This window comes from Neofelis nebulosa, chromosome 3 (genome assembly GCF_028018385.1).
Source record: "Neofelis nebulosa isolate mNeoNeb1 chromosome 3, mNeoNeb1.pri, whole genome shotgun sequence".
NCBI classification, from domain to species: domain Eukaryota; kingdom Metazoa; phylum Chordata; class Mammalia; order Carnivora; family Felidae; genus Neofelis; species Neofelis nebulosa.
Window position 1 is genome coordinate 27,782,682 of NC_080784.1, and position 17,030 is coordinate 27,799,711.

Consider the following 17,030-nt stretch of genomic DNA (forward strand, 5'->3'; position numbering starts at 1 on the left):
AAGGGGTGCCTGAGTAGTTCAGTTGGTTAAGCGCCCGACTTCAGCTTAGGTCATGATCGCTGTCAGTGAGTTCGAGCCCCGCATCGGGCTCTGTGCTGACAGCTCAGAGCCTGGAGCCTGCTTCGGATTCTGTGTCTCCCTCTCTCTCTGCTCCTCCCCCATTCACACTCTGTCTCTCTATGTATCTCAAAAATGAATAAATGTTTTAAAAAAAATTTTTTTAAATAAGTCCTCAAAACATTTATATATAAATTATATCTCAGTTCAGTTTTAAGATTCTATGATGTCTTGGTGAGCAACATGACTGTCCTGTGGTGAATGCAGATATTATCAGGAACTCTGTAGAATTAGCTTAGTGTAACAGAAAGATCAAACATTTCAAAGTCTGACCCAGATTCAAATCCCAACCTCTCCGTTGACTAGCTGTAGAATGTTAGAAAAATTGTCCAAAAATCCCCATAGTTCTTCATTTCTGTAGTAATGTGTCCCCAAGCTAGCGTGCGAACTTATAACTTTGCCTGTGGAACTTGTAACAGGATTAAGTACTCAGGAAAGACTCCAATAGCAGGTTTGCCTCAGGATAAAAAAGACCGTTTGTTCCTTCTTAGTCTGGCTAACTTCTAGTCATCTTCCAAGACTTTGATCCCAGGATACCTTCTTTGGGTGGCTCCAGACTATCACTGACCCATTCGCTGATTCCCAGACAGGCTAGGAAACTTTTTCTTGTAGCCCCCCTCACACTCTGTGCTTACCCATCTCAAATCACCAACCATCCAAGTTAGCGGCCATGTTATACCTGTTTGCCTCTGCCGCTGGACAAGCCTCGCACGATCCAGGGACCGTCCTCATCCTGATGCCCTCGTTCCTCACATGTCTTAGGTGTTAAACATAGATTTGATATCTGAAAGTTGAATGGGATAAAGACACAAAGTTCTAGGGCTGAGACACCTTTCTCTCATATCTTCTCACCAGCCATGAGAGCCACCGTCTAATCACCGGAGCACAGAATGTGAAAGTCATTTGATAATGGTGCTGGCAGGGCCAAAAAGCAAAAGAAAAGAATCTCTAAGGGGTTGTTTTTCTCTTGAATTTGAAAGCCAGTGTACAAGCCGTGAGCTCTTGTGGCAAGAAATGATAGTCCCTTGAGGACAAACAAGAGATAATTTCTGGTTGCTTCTTCCTTTCTCTGGCACTCGATGAGGCTATTCCTCCCCCAAAATGGATATAGGCGATAAAAGCAATGCTACGGTATATTTAAGAGCATTATTTATCTGAGATCCTCATGGAACTGGTACAAGCTATAGCTAATTCTGCCTAAACCTGTCATTCCATTGGACGTTTATCTCCACAGCTCCTGCTTGGTTTCCTCTCTGGTCAGGGAGGACAGATAAGCCTCTGAGGACAACTGTTGTCTTCATGGAATAGGTGATGAGGGAAAAGGAAAGACAAAGTATCTATTACTAACTTATTCTGCCAGCCTTTATGTCTTTTGCATATATTATTTCACTGAATCCTCTCAAAAGCCCTGTGAGGTAGTTAAGCAGTTCATTATCTTAGTTTTACAGATGTAAACCCAAAGACTCAGACATATTCGGTAACTTGCCCAAGGTCACACACACTGTAAAAAGCTCTCGGTGCCACATGGACCTCCCACACAAGGCAATTTCTCTGTAAGGAGTCACCAGGTGGCACACAGCTCTTTCATTCATTCACAGGCTTTGGAGTCCCACAAAGGGAGTGAGTCCCAGGCGTAGAATATACAATCTGTGTGCAAGCTAATTACTTAATCATTTTAAGGCTCCACTTCTTATCTGAAATGAAGATTATAAAAATGCCTGCCTCGCAGGATTGTTTGGAAGACGAAATGAGATGACGCATGTGCTCAACACAGGACAGCGTTGCTGGCTCAACACGTTTCTACCGACGCAGCATCCCGGTCTGAGGCCAGAGCCGGTGTCAAAGTCAACCCTCTAAAAAACAACGACTGCTGTTTCCATAATGATATAAACTAAGTTCCATAGGAATACTCATGAGAAAATGATGGATTCTGTCTAAGGGAGTAGAGAGGACTCTCCAGAGATGCTGACATTTGAGCTAAGCCTTACAGGATCTGCAAATCTCCCTAGTTTGGGAAGATGGTATCATTGGCATGGCCAACTCTGCAAACAAGACTTGAGATGTGACAACATGTAGCCAGATAGAGATCAACTGTGGGCTGGAGGAGGGGCACAGCAGGAGATCCAGCCACAGCTGTAGGTTGGAGTCAGAGTGTGAAGAAGCTGTCACGCCAGGCTCCAGGGCTTGGGCTTCACTCTAGGGCAGTGGAGAGTCATGAGAACTCCCTCAGCAGGAGAGCCACATGCGCTCATTTGCATATTGGAAAGAGAACTGGGGAGGCCATCTGGACCATGGATTAGAACGGAGAGAGCTGGAGGCAGGAAGACCACAGTGACTCCCCAGAGCACACAGGATGAACAGAGTGGGGGAAGGGGATGAGAGTAGGACTTCCATCCAACAGGATGGATAGCAGGTGTCAGTGATGCGGGCCCGTCACTCATTTCTCCAGGGATCGCTGTTTAGTGTTCTATCCTCTTCTTTAGAATTAAACGCCTTACGGGGCGCCTGGGTGGCGCAGTCGGTTAAGCGTCCGACTTCAGCCAGGTCACGATCTCGCGGTCCGTGAGTTCGAGCCCCGCGTCAGGCTCTGGGCTGATGGCTCGGAGCCTGGAGCCTGTTTCCGATTCTGTGTCTCCCTCTCTCTCTGCCCCTCCCCCGTTCATGCTCTGTCTCTCTCTGTCCCAAAAATAAATAAAAAATGTTGAAAAAAAATTTTTAAAGGTAGAAGACATTTGTTTTCAGCTTTTTGTTTCAAGCCAAGAGGGTAAAGACCAAGGGCACAGAAGCTTTAAAAAGGCTGTGAAATGATCATTTTAGCTCAAGGCTTGGTTAGGAGCTGACAGGGAAAAGGTGTGAATATATAATAAGTAAACATTCAAAGGGCAACCGAGGATATTTCAAAACAGAGAAAAATGATGGACTCTTTGATGAGTGGCATTGGAACAGTGAGGTGGCCATATAGAAAAAACAAAACTCTGGATTGCTACATATTCACTAATGCAAAATAGACTCCAAATGGAAAATGACACAAATACTAACACAAAACATTTTTGAAATGTTTTTCTAAAAAAAAAGTTATGATTTTGAAACAGGAAAGACATTCCTAGGCATATCATATCATTAAGAGGAATAGAGAAAAAAATATCAATAAATTTGACCATATAAAAACTTTGGTAAATATATATAATATACATATATATTAATAAAATCAAAATCAATCTGAGTAGAAACCATTGATAACATGCATGACCACCATCTCCTGGCCTCCACACCTCCATCCGTAGGAGTTAAGTGTTGCTCTACAACTCTATATGCTCATAACAAAGCTCCCTTTTCTCCCAGTTTCAGCCCCCCACTTCTCCTTGCCCCCACTCTCAGAGCTTCGCCCCATTAACCTCTTGGGGATCATCAGCATTGATTTCCATATGATCTTTATCCCTAATAATCTGGATCACCTCAAGAAGCCCAGATGTCCCTCATTATCTAGACCCACACTCCCATGTGGCCCATACATCCCATTTCTGGCCCTACGCCTCATCCACCCCTGATTCCTAAAACTCTCCTGCCATGCTGTCGGTCAAACTCAGATCTCCTATAGGTTTCGCTTCTTCTCTGAATATTTCCATCAACCTCCTGCTCCAACTGCAACCTGGCTGACCCTGAGCACAGCACTTCCTCACAGCCCTGTCCAGGGGCATCTGTCTTCTTTCTGCCCCTTCTTAATCTCTAGACCTGGAAATCGGGTGGATGTCCTCGTGCTTCTGATTGCCATGACTGGGCCATCGGTTCTCTCTACTCAACTTGAGAACTCATGTCCTGAGACTGGCACTCTCTGTTACAGTCATCCATCGGCCCAGACCACCTCCCTCCATTTTCAAAGACTTTTGAGGTGCCGTTTTGCTCCTTTCATTCTCTTTAATGCTACTCTTGTCATAGGTATTTGTGATTTCAACATAGGCAGAGGTGATCCCTGTAACATCTTGGCGTTTTTGACTTCTGGGTTCTTTCACCTCTTTTCCTCCAATGATCTTGTCCTTCAACTTACTGCAGCCACTGACTCTCCCATGGTCAAACATCTCATTACCAATAACTGCAACCCCTCTACACCCCAATATCAGGCATTCTGCTCTTTTACCACCTGTGCTTTTATTTCTAGCTGGCTCTCTCCAGTGTCCCACCTCCAACATTTTCTTTACTTTTACCACACAGCTAAGGAGGAACATTAAACTTACTGTCTTTTACACCTAGAGTTTTTAATTCCCTTCTTACTTACCTTAAATTCCATGTTCCATCATGATAATCATTCTTTTGCATCTGTCTTCAACTCACCTGTCCCCTCTGATTTCTTCAAATTCATCTGGTATTGGGGACTGAGTTGTGCCCCCCCCATTCACATGTTAAAGCCCTAATCCCAGTGTGTCTATGTTTGGAGATGGGGTCATTGAAGTGGTAATTAAGGTTAAAGAGGTCAGAAGTGCCGGGGCCTAAAGCAATAGGATCGGTGTCCTTAAAAGAAGTGGACGAGATACCAGGGATGCACGTGCACAGAGGAAAGGCCATGTAGGGACACTGGGAGAAGGTGGCCATCTGCAAGTCAAAGACAGAGGTCTCGAGAAAAACCAACTTGCTGGCACCTTTGTCTTGAACTTCCAACCCCTAGAACTGTGAGAAAATAACTTTCTGTCATTTCAGCCACCGATCTGGTATTTTGCTATAGGGCTCTTGTAAAAATAGATCTGGCAAGATTCCTTTTTCCACTAACTCCCTTTGTGTGGCTGTGCAATTGAACTTGACTCCAACAACAATGGCAACAGCAACACCCAAAGGTGGTGACTGGTGTCTCCTGACGCTCAAGACGAATCATGTCAGGTGGGTCCCGGTGTTTCTGGGCAATCATTCTTCACGTCCCTAGTCCATTCCTCTCTCTCCGTCACGTGCAACTATTTCATCCTTGTCCTCCCTCCTCAAACCTCCATCACCCCCTGACTCTCCCTTTCAGTGAATGATGCTGTTTCCGCTCTCGCTGACAGAATAGAAACAATCACAGGAGACCGTAAGCTCTCACCACATCTCCTCACTTAGCCTCCATACTATCTATTTAGCTTATTTATCTTGTTTATTTTTTGTCTCTTTCCGATAAATGTAAGCTGGACGAGAGCAAGGATTGTATCTATTTTGTTCACGCACGATCTCCAGTGTCTGTAACATCAGAGCCACTCAATAAATATTTTTAGAATAATGAACACATGGATATGACAGTGGACTAATTTCCTTATTATACACAGAAACTCTTACAAATCCATAAGAGAGAGAACAATTAAAATGGACAAAAAGTATGAACAGAAAGCTCATAGACCAAAGAAATACAAATGGCCAATAAATATAAAAATGCATTCAACGTTGTTCATAAGAAAGACAACTCAAAACAGTAGAGACAGCAAATTCCACATATCAGAGTGGCAAAAATTTTGAATCTTGATAAAATTCAGTGTTGGTAAGGGTACAAGCAAACAGGCACTTTCACATACTATTGGTGGAAGTCTACTGGTATTCTCTCTCTTTTTTAATGTTAACTTATTTTTGAAAGAGAGACTGAGAGAGAGAGTGCAAGCAGGGGAGGGGCAGAGAAAAAAGGAGACACAATTTGAAGCAGGCTCCAAACTCTGAGCTGTCAGCACAGAGCCCAACGCGGGGCTCAGACTCACCGACCTGGATATCATGACTCGAGCCGAAGTCAGATGCCTACCCGACTGAGCCACCCAGGCGCCCCTATTGGCATTCTCTTTTAACAATATCTACCAGAATTTAAGATAAATATACCTCACACAAGTGTGCCAAGATTATATGTAATAGGATGTGCATTCACAGTTTTGTTTGGTTTTCATTTATTTATGTATTTTTGAGAGAGAGTGACAGCATGTACGTGCACTAGCAGGGGAGGGACAAAGGGAGATGGAGAGAGAATCTTAAGCAGGCTCCAAGACCGGCATGGAGCCAGACGCAGGGCTGATATGGTGAGAACACGACCTGAGCTGAAATCAAGAGTCAGACGCTTAACCCACGGAGCCACCCAAGTGCCCCCACTTGCTTTTTGTTTATAATAGCAAGTGTTAGATATAAATTAATATGACACTGCTTCAATCTGATACATTAATTCAAGGAAATTGTAGCCAAAATACAAAGAAGATACGGGCTCCTGGGTGGCTCAGTTGGTTAAATGTCCAACTCTTGGTTTCGGCTCAGGTCACGAAGTCTCTGTTCATGAGGTTGAGCCTCGCAAGTTCAAGTCCCGTGTCAGGGCTGACAGCTTACAATTCTCTATCTCTCTCTGCACCCCCCCACCCCGCTTCACACACTTTCTTTCTCAAAATAAATAAATACACTTCAAAAAATAGTTTAAAATGAGGGGTGCCTGGGTGGCTCAGTCAGTTAAGCATCTGACTTTGGCTCAGGTCATGATCTCATAGTTCATAGGTTTGAGCTCCATGTCAAGCTCTGTGCTGACAGCTCCGGGCCTGGAGCCTGCTTTGGATTCTGTGTCTCCCTCTCTCTCTGACCCTCCGCTGCTCGCACTCTCTCTTTCTCTCTCTCAAAAACAAATAAACATTAACAAAAATTTTTAAAAATTTATTAAAAAATAGTTCAAAATTAAAAATATGGAAGTACATTTGCTGATATGAAAAGATGTTCATTATAGTCAACATTCAAGCAATAAACAGTCTATAGAATGTGCATGTGTGTGTGTATGTGTGTTTCCATTAAACATCTCTGAAAGGCTATATAAGAAAGAGTTAATACTTATTTTTTTCTGGAGAATAGTTCCAGGGGGTTGAGGAAAGGGAGTTCTTTGGTTGTCTTATGCTTTACTGTTTACTTTTCATAACATGCCTTACTATTTTATTCTTTTTCAGAAGAGAAAGAAACACCTTAAAAAGCAATGGTCAAGTTCTTTTCTCTTTTATAATTTCAATATTGTGTGGACGTGAATACACACATACATATTTTATGCAGTGCATGCAGTTAAAGCAATTTCATATCAGTTAATGGATCCAGGTTTTTTTTTTTATTTATTTAAAACTGTTTTCAGAAGGCAAAAACAACCTGTCAGGGTAGTTGATTAAATGCCTACCTCCCGATCCCCACATACACATATATAAATTCAGTAATGGTAAAAAATCATTCAGACCATTTGTTTGGCATTTTGAAAACAAAGCAACCAATCAATAAACCACTTCTCAGCTGTGTGTGTGTGTGTGTGTGTGTGTGTGTGTGTGTGTGTGTTATTCTTTAGACAAGTACTATGTTTCTGGGTTTAGATAGAGAAGTCTATTTCATATACCATACACCTACTAATTGTCCATCACTGGACTGGGTGTTTTAACTAAACTAAGTCTCTCCCTCAAGATACTCTAATTTTTATAAAGGTAGAAATTAAATATAAATATAAATATACACACACAAAGGAAATTGCCAGGAAAGACTTAATAGAAGAATGAAGGCTTGAGAGGCCACAAGCAGAAACCGAGCCACATAGCCAACAATCAATGTCTTCCTTCTAAGAGTTGGCCTTTAAAATCACAGTTTTAATATAATAGTTCATGCATTCCAGTAAATTATGACAAATCAGAAATGCTGCTACTAAAATGGACCCCTGGGGCAAAACTCCTTACCAAACCAATTTGAATTCAAACTGACAGCAGAATGTACAAAGAGAGGAAAAGAGCTGACACCATCTCCAACACTGGTTTATAAAGATAATTAACTCTTATTTATTCAAATACATGAAGATACTGCATAGTGGAAAATAGTGAGTCTTTGGGGATGTTGCTAAAGATACAAGCCTTTCAGGATATTCCCTCCCCTCAACTCACCCCTTCCTGAATTATTATGCCCATTACCAACCACACGTCTAGATGAGAAAATTATTGAAATGCATATTGAACAGAGCAATTTATCTGTGACTGAAAATATCTCAGAGTTAATAGAGCTCCACTGATGAGATCTAAACAAGAACAGGGAATGTGGTACCTAATTTACAACAGTATTATTTAGCGACATAAATTTAACCACAAGCAACGTATATCGTGAACGTCATGAATAAACACAAGAGGAAAATGGGGGGAAACGGGGAGTTACACAGAATGTGCTTCTTTCAAAGAGAAAAGGATCACAGAGCCATCACATCAATGCTTGAAACACAGTCGGCATTCAAACTGGTGAAAGTAATTAAGCCAGCAAATTAAAAATCCTGTTTCCTTTTCTTTCCCCACTCCAGACTTTCCAATAAGTAAGTCAACTCTTTTGTGCGATTTAAGAGTGTTTTAAAAGATTCCCACAGAAAAATATTTCTCCATCAACCTGCCATGGTGCCTGAAATTATCGTTGTTAAAAATTTAAGGATTTGGAGATGTTTGGGTTTCCAAGATTTCCATATTAATCTCTGAGAGAAAAAGATTCTTCAGCTAACCTACTAGTGGTTATGATACATCCTAAAACTATTAAACATGTAGACAAAAGAGATCTTAGTAGTACAACTACTCCCTTTCCTGAAATTTATCAGACGAGTTAAATTGAGACCCAAAGTATCCAAGGTCACTAAGCTAACTGTTGGCAGAACTGGAACTAAAGTCCAAGGCATTTGATTCCCCATCTAGTGCCTTTCCCCTATACTGTGCCTCAGTTTGTTTCCAAGGGTCTACAAGAATAAGACATAGGAGAGATACCCGAGGTCGGAAACATGAATTACAAAAGTGTGTTCCCTGTAAGCAAAAGGGAAAGCAACATGAAGTCACCTTGCTAACGTCACCATTTTGCCTAGATAAGCTCTAAGAACAATGGAGCTTGTTTGTTTTCCATCAAATGCACAGCTGACCGATAGACCAGAATAGAAGCTGAGCATTGGAAGAGCTCTTTAAGACCCCATGTGCAGTTGTGAATCATGTTATTGGTTGCTGGTGATTTTACTTGACAGTCCCTACTGTCAAATCCAAAAAACTAGGAGTGTTGGGTGGCTCAGTCAGGTAAGCATCCAACTCTTGATCTTGGCTCAGGTCATGATCTCGCTGTTTGTGAATTCGAGCCCCAAGTCAGGCTCTGCACTGACAATGTTGAGATTCTCTCTCTCTCTCTGCCCCTCCCTGCTCATGTGCTCTCACTCTTTCTCTCTTAAAATAAATGAACAAACTTTTAAAAAATCATTAAAAAAACACAAAAATTACACTATTTACTGTCCTCCAGGCCTACACTATTTACTGTCCTCCAGGCCAAAGTCACTATTCCTCAAATTGATCATCTCATCACTTTCCAGGATTAGGTTATTATACAAGACCTGTATATACTTACCTGGTTGTGGCAGCACTATATTGGGTGACCTATATAAATGGTTGGGAAATCAGCAAACCAGAGGCAGCAAGGAGAATGGAAAGAATTTGAGGGTTGATATTTTCCCAAAGAAACAAAAGCAGTCTTCACTTAAGAAAATCAGAACACTGTTAGCTGGTTTTGCACCTATTTGATGGCTTAGCAGTATTTTCACTTTAAATTCTATTGCTGAGAGGCTCCTTACTCTTTTTAGAGCTCAATGTTGTTAAAGTTTTTCAACCAGAACTTCTCGTCAAGATGACAGTCTCTTCATGATTTGCCGTACTCCCTGTCTCTCTCTCTCTCAACCCCTGATCAAAACCAACAGCAATGGGAGATCACCAAATGGGCATAGTCAATATGAAAAAAACAAGATCGATCGCTCTGCGGACCAGAAGCAGAATACGATTTCAGAATGGTGGGGGTCAGAAGCTGCTGCCCAGCTGGGATCAGGGTCAGGAAGTCAGCAGCACTGAGTGAGGGTCACCATTTCAGAATGTGTTCCCCAGAACAGTGCTTCCCTCAGATGGACCTGCAGTCAGGTGGATGGAGAGCCCAGGGACCAGGGTGGGCTCTTCTGTTCTTGAAAAGATATTGAACACATTGCTGGCCAGCCTCTGCCTGGAGCCATGGCCGATGGACATGGGGAGGGGAGAATAAACGAGTCCTCAACTGGGGCCTGAATTAAGTTTTCCCTTTGTCTCAGTGAATAAACCTGAAATATCCTCCAAGGTCCTCACGTGCCAGTATTCCCTAAATTTCATTATAATAAGATCAGGTTTGCCAGGCAGCGGGGAGTGAATCCTTTCTCAGCCCCATCACCCAAAGTTCACCAGAGACCCACCTGTAGCCTGACAAAGTCAGACTTGTTGGCTTATTGCTACGAAGTGGCCATATCCCAGAAGAATGGCGAGTGTCTCACCAAACAAAAGGGAAAACTAGAATGAGTCCAAGATTGGGGGAAGAAGGGCAGCATTTGGGTGGAATTGTGAAGTGTACCGTTTAGTGGCATTAGGTACATTCGCATTGTTGTGAATCCATCACCACCATCCATCTGCAGAACCCTTCATTTCGCACAACCGAAACTCTGTATCCTTTAAACATTAACTCCTTTCCCCCCCCCACCCCCTGCTCCCGCCCCAAGCCCCCAGCCCCTGGCAACCACTCTCCTACTTCCTGTCTCCACGACTACCCTAGGCATCTCTTATAAGCAGGATTGTTCAGTCACTGTCCTTTTGTGACTGCCTTGCTTAACGTAGCATGAGGTCCTCAAGGTTTATCCATGTTGTAACATGTATCAGAATTTCTTTACTTTTTAAGGCTCAATAATATTCTATCATATGTATCTACCACATTTTGCTTTTTCACTCACCAGTCCATGGACACTTGTGTTGTTTCCACATTTTTGGCTATGGGGAATAATGCTCCTATGAACACCGATGCACAAATATCTGTTTGAGTCCCTGCTTTCAATCCTTTTGGGCATATATCCAGAAATGGAATTGCTGAGCCATATGGTAATTCTGCACTGAGCTTTTTGAAGAACTCCCTGACTGTTTCCACAGTAGCTGCACGATTTTACATTCCCACTAGCAATGTATGAGGGTTACAATTTCTCCACATCCTCACCAACACTTGCTATTTTCCATGTTTTTGATTATAACCATCCTAGTAGGTATGAAATGGTATCTCTCTATGGCGTGAGCCAGTGTTTGGAGAGGCTCGGCGCTAAGCAGGACTGTGTATAAAAGGTTGGGGCCAGCAAGTAGACTCAGGGTCTGATTTCCTCGAAAACTGCAGTTAAGTTAATGTGAAATGTGTGCAGAAACACTTTATCTGAGCCTCTGTGCCTGGGTTGGTAATTGACACCGCTTCCCCGTTGCAAAGGGACTCATCTTCCAGGCAAAAGTAGAAAGCTCATTCTTGCTGATATAATTTCATATCTCAAAATTTTAGACAATCTATGATTTTAGGAAACAAGGCTTCTCAGTGAATAAGTAAAAGAAATATGCCTTAAAGACCGGAGCTGTTGTGACATTTTACAATGGCAGAGTGTCCTTGGAGAGAAATATTGGTTTCTCTTAACTCTGCAGTTGGCTTTATCTGTTATCTATTATCCAAGAGTGATAATTAGTATGGCAGATACTTTACTTTCTTATTCTGAGATAATTTTTACTTTCTCAGCATCAAGGATACCATAGAAAGGAAGAAAGAAAATCATAAGTAAAAACCTCCCTGCTCAAAATGAACCTACAACCCAAAGTTCCAGTGCTTGGAGAGACCCTAAGAGACAGTCACCTGGCTGCGGCCACATCAGCACCAGACTGATGGCAAATGTGATGTTGGGATTTGCCTATTTTACCATAAGCTAGCAGGGTGACTTAGTTACATCATTAGCTTTTCTTGGCTTTTTAGTTTCATCCGTACAAAAGGGAGTTAACAATAGGACTCACGTGGGGCACCTACGTGGCTCAGTTGGTTAAGTGTCCGACTTTGGCACAGGACATGATCTCATGGTTCATGAGTTCGAGCCCCACGTTGGGCTCTATGGTGACAGCTCCAAGCCTGGAGCCTGCTTCGGAGTCTGTCTCCCTCTCTCTCTGCCCCTCCCCCATTCACGATCTGTCTCTCTCTGTCTTTCTCTCAAAAATAAATAAACATAAAAAAAAATAATAAGCAAATAAAAATTAAAAAAAAAAAAAAACAATAGGACTGCCTCCATAATCTTATTATTGGACAATTCAAGGAGGTAATGAGAAAAGCTTAAGATTCAACATGCCTTTCAAAGACATAGTATTTATTCTTCTCTGAACAAAACATTGGGACTCTAGGGATATTGCTTCTCCTTCAAGCAAGAGCACCTGTTATGCCCAGAATTCGTGATCCCCAAAGACCACCAGGGAGCCGAGTCCTATGCAAAAGCAAAAGAGCCTTTATTCGAGCTAGCTCGAGCGCAATCTCCAACCTGCACTGATGCAGCGGTGAGATACCAGAGAGAGAGAGAGAGCGAGTTTCAAAAGCACAAAGGTTTTATAGGGGTCCAGGGGCAGTTGGTGAGGTAAAGGCTGTGGCCTCAGCTGATTGGCTGGGGAAGGGTTGTGGCCTCGGCCGATTGGCTGGGGAAGGGTCGTGGCCTCAGCCGATTGGCTAGGGAAGTTTGAACGGGTGAGCGGGAGGTTACTCACGGGGAGGAGGCGTGGTCTGAGGTTTCTGGGATTTTCCCGGAAAGGGGGCATGTCGGGGACATAGTCACTCAAGGTGGAGGACACAGAACAAGATGGAGTCGCCGGCATAGGTCCGCCCTTTCACACCCAGTCCTGCTTCCATGTTAACTGAGACTCAGAGGCGTTTTCCTCATAACCATGTGCTGTCAAATCCCGGCAGAGTCCGAGCAGGACCCACCTCTGATATCCCCCTCCCCCAAGCCTCTTCTGCTCTTCCAAAGAGTTATTTCACCCATTTAGAATTTATTCTCATGGATAAAGATGTGGATAATTTCTTAATATTTCAGCCTTTCTCCTTTAAGTAGAAAAGACAGCTAGGGAGTCTATGAGCCTGAAATGCCAACTGTGTGATTTACATCCATCACTACATAATTAGCAATTAGCTGAGCACAACAAAGGGAGATCCTGCTATGAATACCTCTCCACACAATCCAGACAGGAAGATCATGTTTCTTTCTTCCTTGCAAAGTGCAAATTGGGAACCATCCAAGTATTCAGCAAGAATAAAGTACAACATTTAAATGAACCGTTTAGAAAGATGACGGGGACGCTTTGTGCAAAACAGTCAGGGCTTCTTTGGGGACCTTGTTTTCCCTGAGACCCAGCTTCCTGAGCTCAGGTTGACTCTCCAAAGTAGGATTTAAGAGATTTTTTTTTTTTTTTTTTTTTAATGAAGATGGAGCATTGTTCTGGGTAATGACTTCAGACCCTAGACTATAGTTAGCAGCTGATGAGGATTCAAGCTGAAAGATAATAATATCTACAAGAGGAACTGATCAGCCCTTTCCACTTTGTTTCTTCAGTGCTGAAAGCCAAGTAGAGCAGTCCCAGGCTGGCATGAAAGGCAAAGTGACCAGTATGACCAATGCATCTTTCAGCTCTGCGATTAGTCTAATAATCACTCTGCCCCCTAATTTTCCTGCCACTGCAGGAACTATAGATGGCATTCTGTGAGGCCACAAATTGCTATGGAGCACTTTGTGCATGAGGGAAATTCTCTCATTGTGTAAATGGATCAGTTCCCACCCTAAAATTACTGGCCTCTCTCTGACAAAATGATGCCGGAGCCTTATTACGGCCTACCGGATTGTGTAAAATTGACTAATTTTACAGGTTTTCCTTTTTAGCTTTTTCTATCTTATGATCTCTGAATGTGGGGGTTGCCAATTTTGGTCCAACCAGTGGAGTGGTCATTTTCTTCCTTTCTCTTTCTCTTTTTCTTTCTCTTCCGTCCTCTTTTAGGGATGGTCATCCCCAGAACTGTAACGGTGCAGGAAAAGAGTAGCCTCCCCTCAAGGTAATCGGTGGAAAGTACGTTTCTATGCTCTTTCCCCGCCATGATTCTAGACCTAAACACTCTAAAACGTTCCCCCATCCATCTACTTCCCATCCCCCATCCCTCCTGGACCCCCTCCCTGCCTGCCCCCCACACAAAAGATTCACTGTTAAGGGCTTGCCTAAATTCTCATACTCTCACCAGTCAGTCTTTCTTGGCCTATCCAGGAGAGGTTCACGCGTCCTTCTTTGCTCCCACACTGCCCTGCTTCTGCTTCTAAAGTAGCTCACTTCTCTCTGGTTATGTAAGTCTCTCCCTAAACTGTGACACCTTAGAGCCCAGGAACTATCTTCCATTCACCTTTGCATCCCAGGGACAGACCATAATGCCTGGCACGTACATTACCCATTCTTTATAGGAGACAATTTAAGCATACTTTTAATTTTTTAAATGTTTGTTTATTTTGAGAGAGAGAGAGAGAGCAAACAAGCAGGGGAGGTGCAGAGAGAGGAAGAGAGAGAGAATCCCAAGCAGGATCAGCAGTGCTTGAACCTACGAAACCCATGCAGTGCTTGAGCCTATGAACCAAGAGATCACGACCTGAGCCGAAACCACGAATCAGACGCTTAACTGACTGAGCCACCCAGGTACCCCGATTTAAGCATAGTTTTAAGGTACTGCTTAACAAAACAAAACAGAGAAATGGGTAGAAATGCTTTGTAAGCCTGCATTGTATGGCTGGACAAGCAGGGGACAGAGAGAACACAGGCGGTACCTGTGTCCTGGGGAGCCCACAGCCAGGACACATCATAGCACGGCTGAAGTAGGGAAATTAACTGGGTGTCATGGAAACATGATGGGAGTGACCAGCTCAGCCAGGGACCATTTGAGGAGACTGCACAATGGAGTCACAAATGGTCTTGAAATATGGGTAAAGTTTGGCAGTATTGGGATGATGAAAGGCATTCGAGGGGAAAATAGAAATTCCAAGTCTAAAGGGCAAGAGGAAGCACGTTTGGGGCTCTGCTCCTGCCCTTCTCACCTGTGTGTGCACCCATTCAACCCCCTCCCCCCCACCCCCACCTTCCGTGCATTTCGTGGGCTTTCAAAAAGGAATCTTTTCCATGAAAGGTGGGCGAATCGGATGAAGGAGGCCAAAAGGTACAACCTTCCAGCTATAAAATAAAGTAAGTACTGGGAATGTGATGGACAGCATGGCAACTATAGTTAATACTGTATTGCACGTTCGAAAGTTGCTGAGAGTGGATCTTAAAAGTTCTCATCACAAGAAAAGAAAAGCAGTGGCTGTGTGTGATGATGGCTGTCATAACCAGACACTGTGGCAATCATTTTGCAATATATGCAAATGCCAAATCATTATGTTGTGCACCTGAAATTAATATGTTATATATCCATTACACCTCAAAAGTACAGAAAGGGGGGCACCTGAGTGACTCAGTTGAGTTGGTTGAGGGTCCAGTTTCGGCTCAGGTCATGATCTTGTAGATCGTGGGTTCGAGTCCTGCATCGGGCTCTGTGCTGACAGCTCAGAGCCTGGAACCTGCTTTGGATTCTGTGTCTCCTTCTCTCTCTGCCCCTCCCCTGCTCTCTCTCATTCTCTCTCTCTCTCTCTCTCTCTCTCTCTCTAATAAACGTTAAAAAAAATTTTTTTTAAGTACAGAAAGGAATCTCTTCACAACTATTTCAGAGTCTCATTTGTCTTTCCTGCTGGGTATTTGGAACTGCAGGTCCCAGTAGGTGGGGTAGGCACTCCCTAGAAGGTCAGTGTGCTTAAGGTACTTTTCTCTAGAGGAAAAGAGAATTCTCTCCCTTTGCTTACAGTGGGATCCTGGGGGCACTTGTTTCTGGTTGCTTATTGGTAGAATCAGAGATTCTTCTTATCAGAGAAGCCTTCAGAGGTCACCAGCTCTGCCCCCATAGGAACATCCTAACCTAGTCCCTCTAAACTCACTGCCCCCCCCCCCTTTGTGTGTAGCTTACCCTCGGAGCTTCAAAGACACCAGAGCATCACCCAGGAACATGCTAGAGAGACTCTCAGGTGAGAAGAGAATGGAGCTTAAATTCCTACCAGTGGAAACCAAGGCATTATTTTTTGTCCTGGATTCCTTCCTCGCTGCCATTTTATCACCACCTCCCACAGCAAAATGACCTCCCACAAAGGCCCTAAGGACTAGGAACAGGATGATAGTGTGGTACCATTGCATGCTTTAAAATTCTCATTAGGTTTTCCTTTTAAATCAAGGCCGACTCCGAATATGTTTCTGGATTGCACCTTTCACTGCAGCTGTCCGGGTTTAAGTGGCCTGGAGGGAGTATATTAAGTGGACTTGCACTGTCAATTAGGATACAAGTTAGCTGTACGTCAACTTTAAGAGGTTTTGGCCTGTGAATGCCATGATTCAGCTCCTACATTCTGTGTCTCTCTTGCCCCTTGGGGTTCCTGTCAGTCCTGCCAGCTTTTCAGGGCTCTCACTCATGCCCATTACTGTCCAAGGCCTCCCTCTGGGGGCACCTCACCAGGAACTGACCTCCTTGCCCTCCACACCAGTGGCTTTCCTGCCCGGGTGTGTAATAGAGTCACCTAGGAAGTTTGTTTCTGTTTGTTCTGTTTCCATTCTGGGGCAGACTGTTGGTTTTGTTTTGTTTTAATTTTTTTTAACGTTTATTCATTTTTGAGACAGAGAGACAGAGAGAGCGCAAGTGGGGGTGGGGCAGAGACAGAAAGAGACACAGAATCCGAAGCAGGCTCCAGGCTCCAAGCTGTCAGCACAGAGCCCGACGCAGGGCTCGAACCCACAAACTGTGAGATCATGACCTGAGCCAAAGTCGGTCGCTTAACAGACTGAGCTACCCAGGCGTCCTGACTGTTGTTATTTTTAAAAAAGGGCCTGGCTCAGTCAGTTAAGCATCCGACTCTGGATTTCAGCTACGGTCATGATATCACGGTTCATGAGGTCGGGTTCTGTGCTGACCGCATGGAGCCTACTTGAGATTCTCTCCCTCTCTCTCCCCTCTCTCTCTTTCTGCCCCTT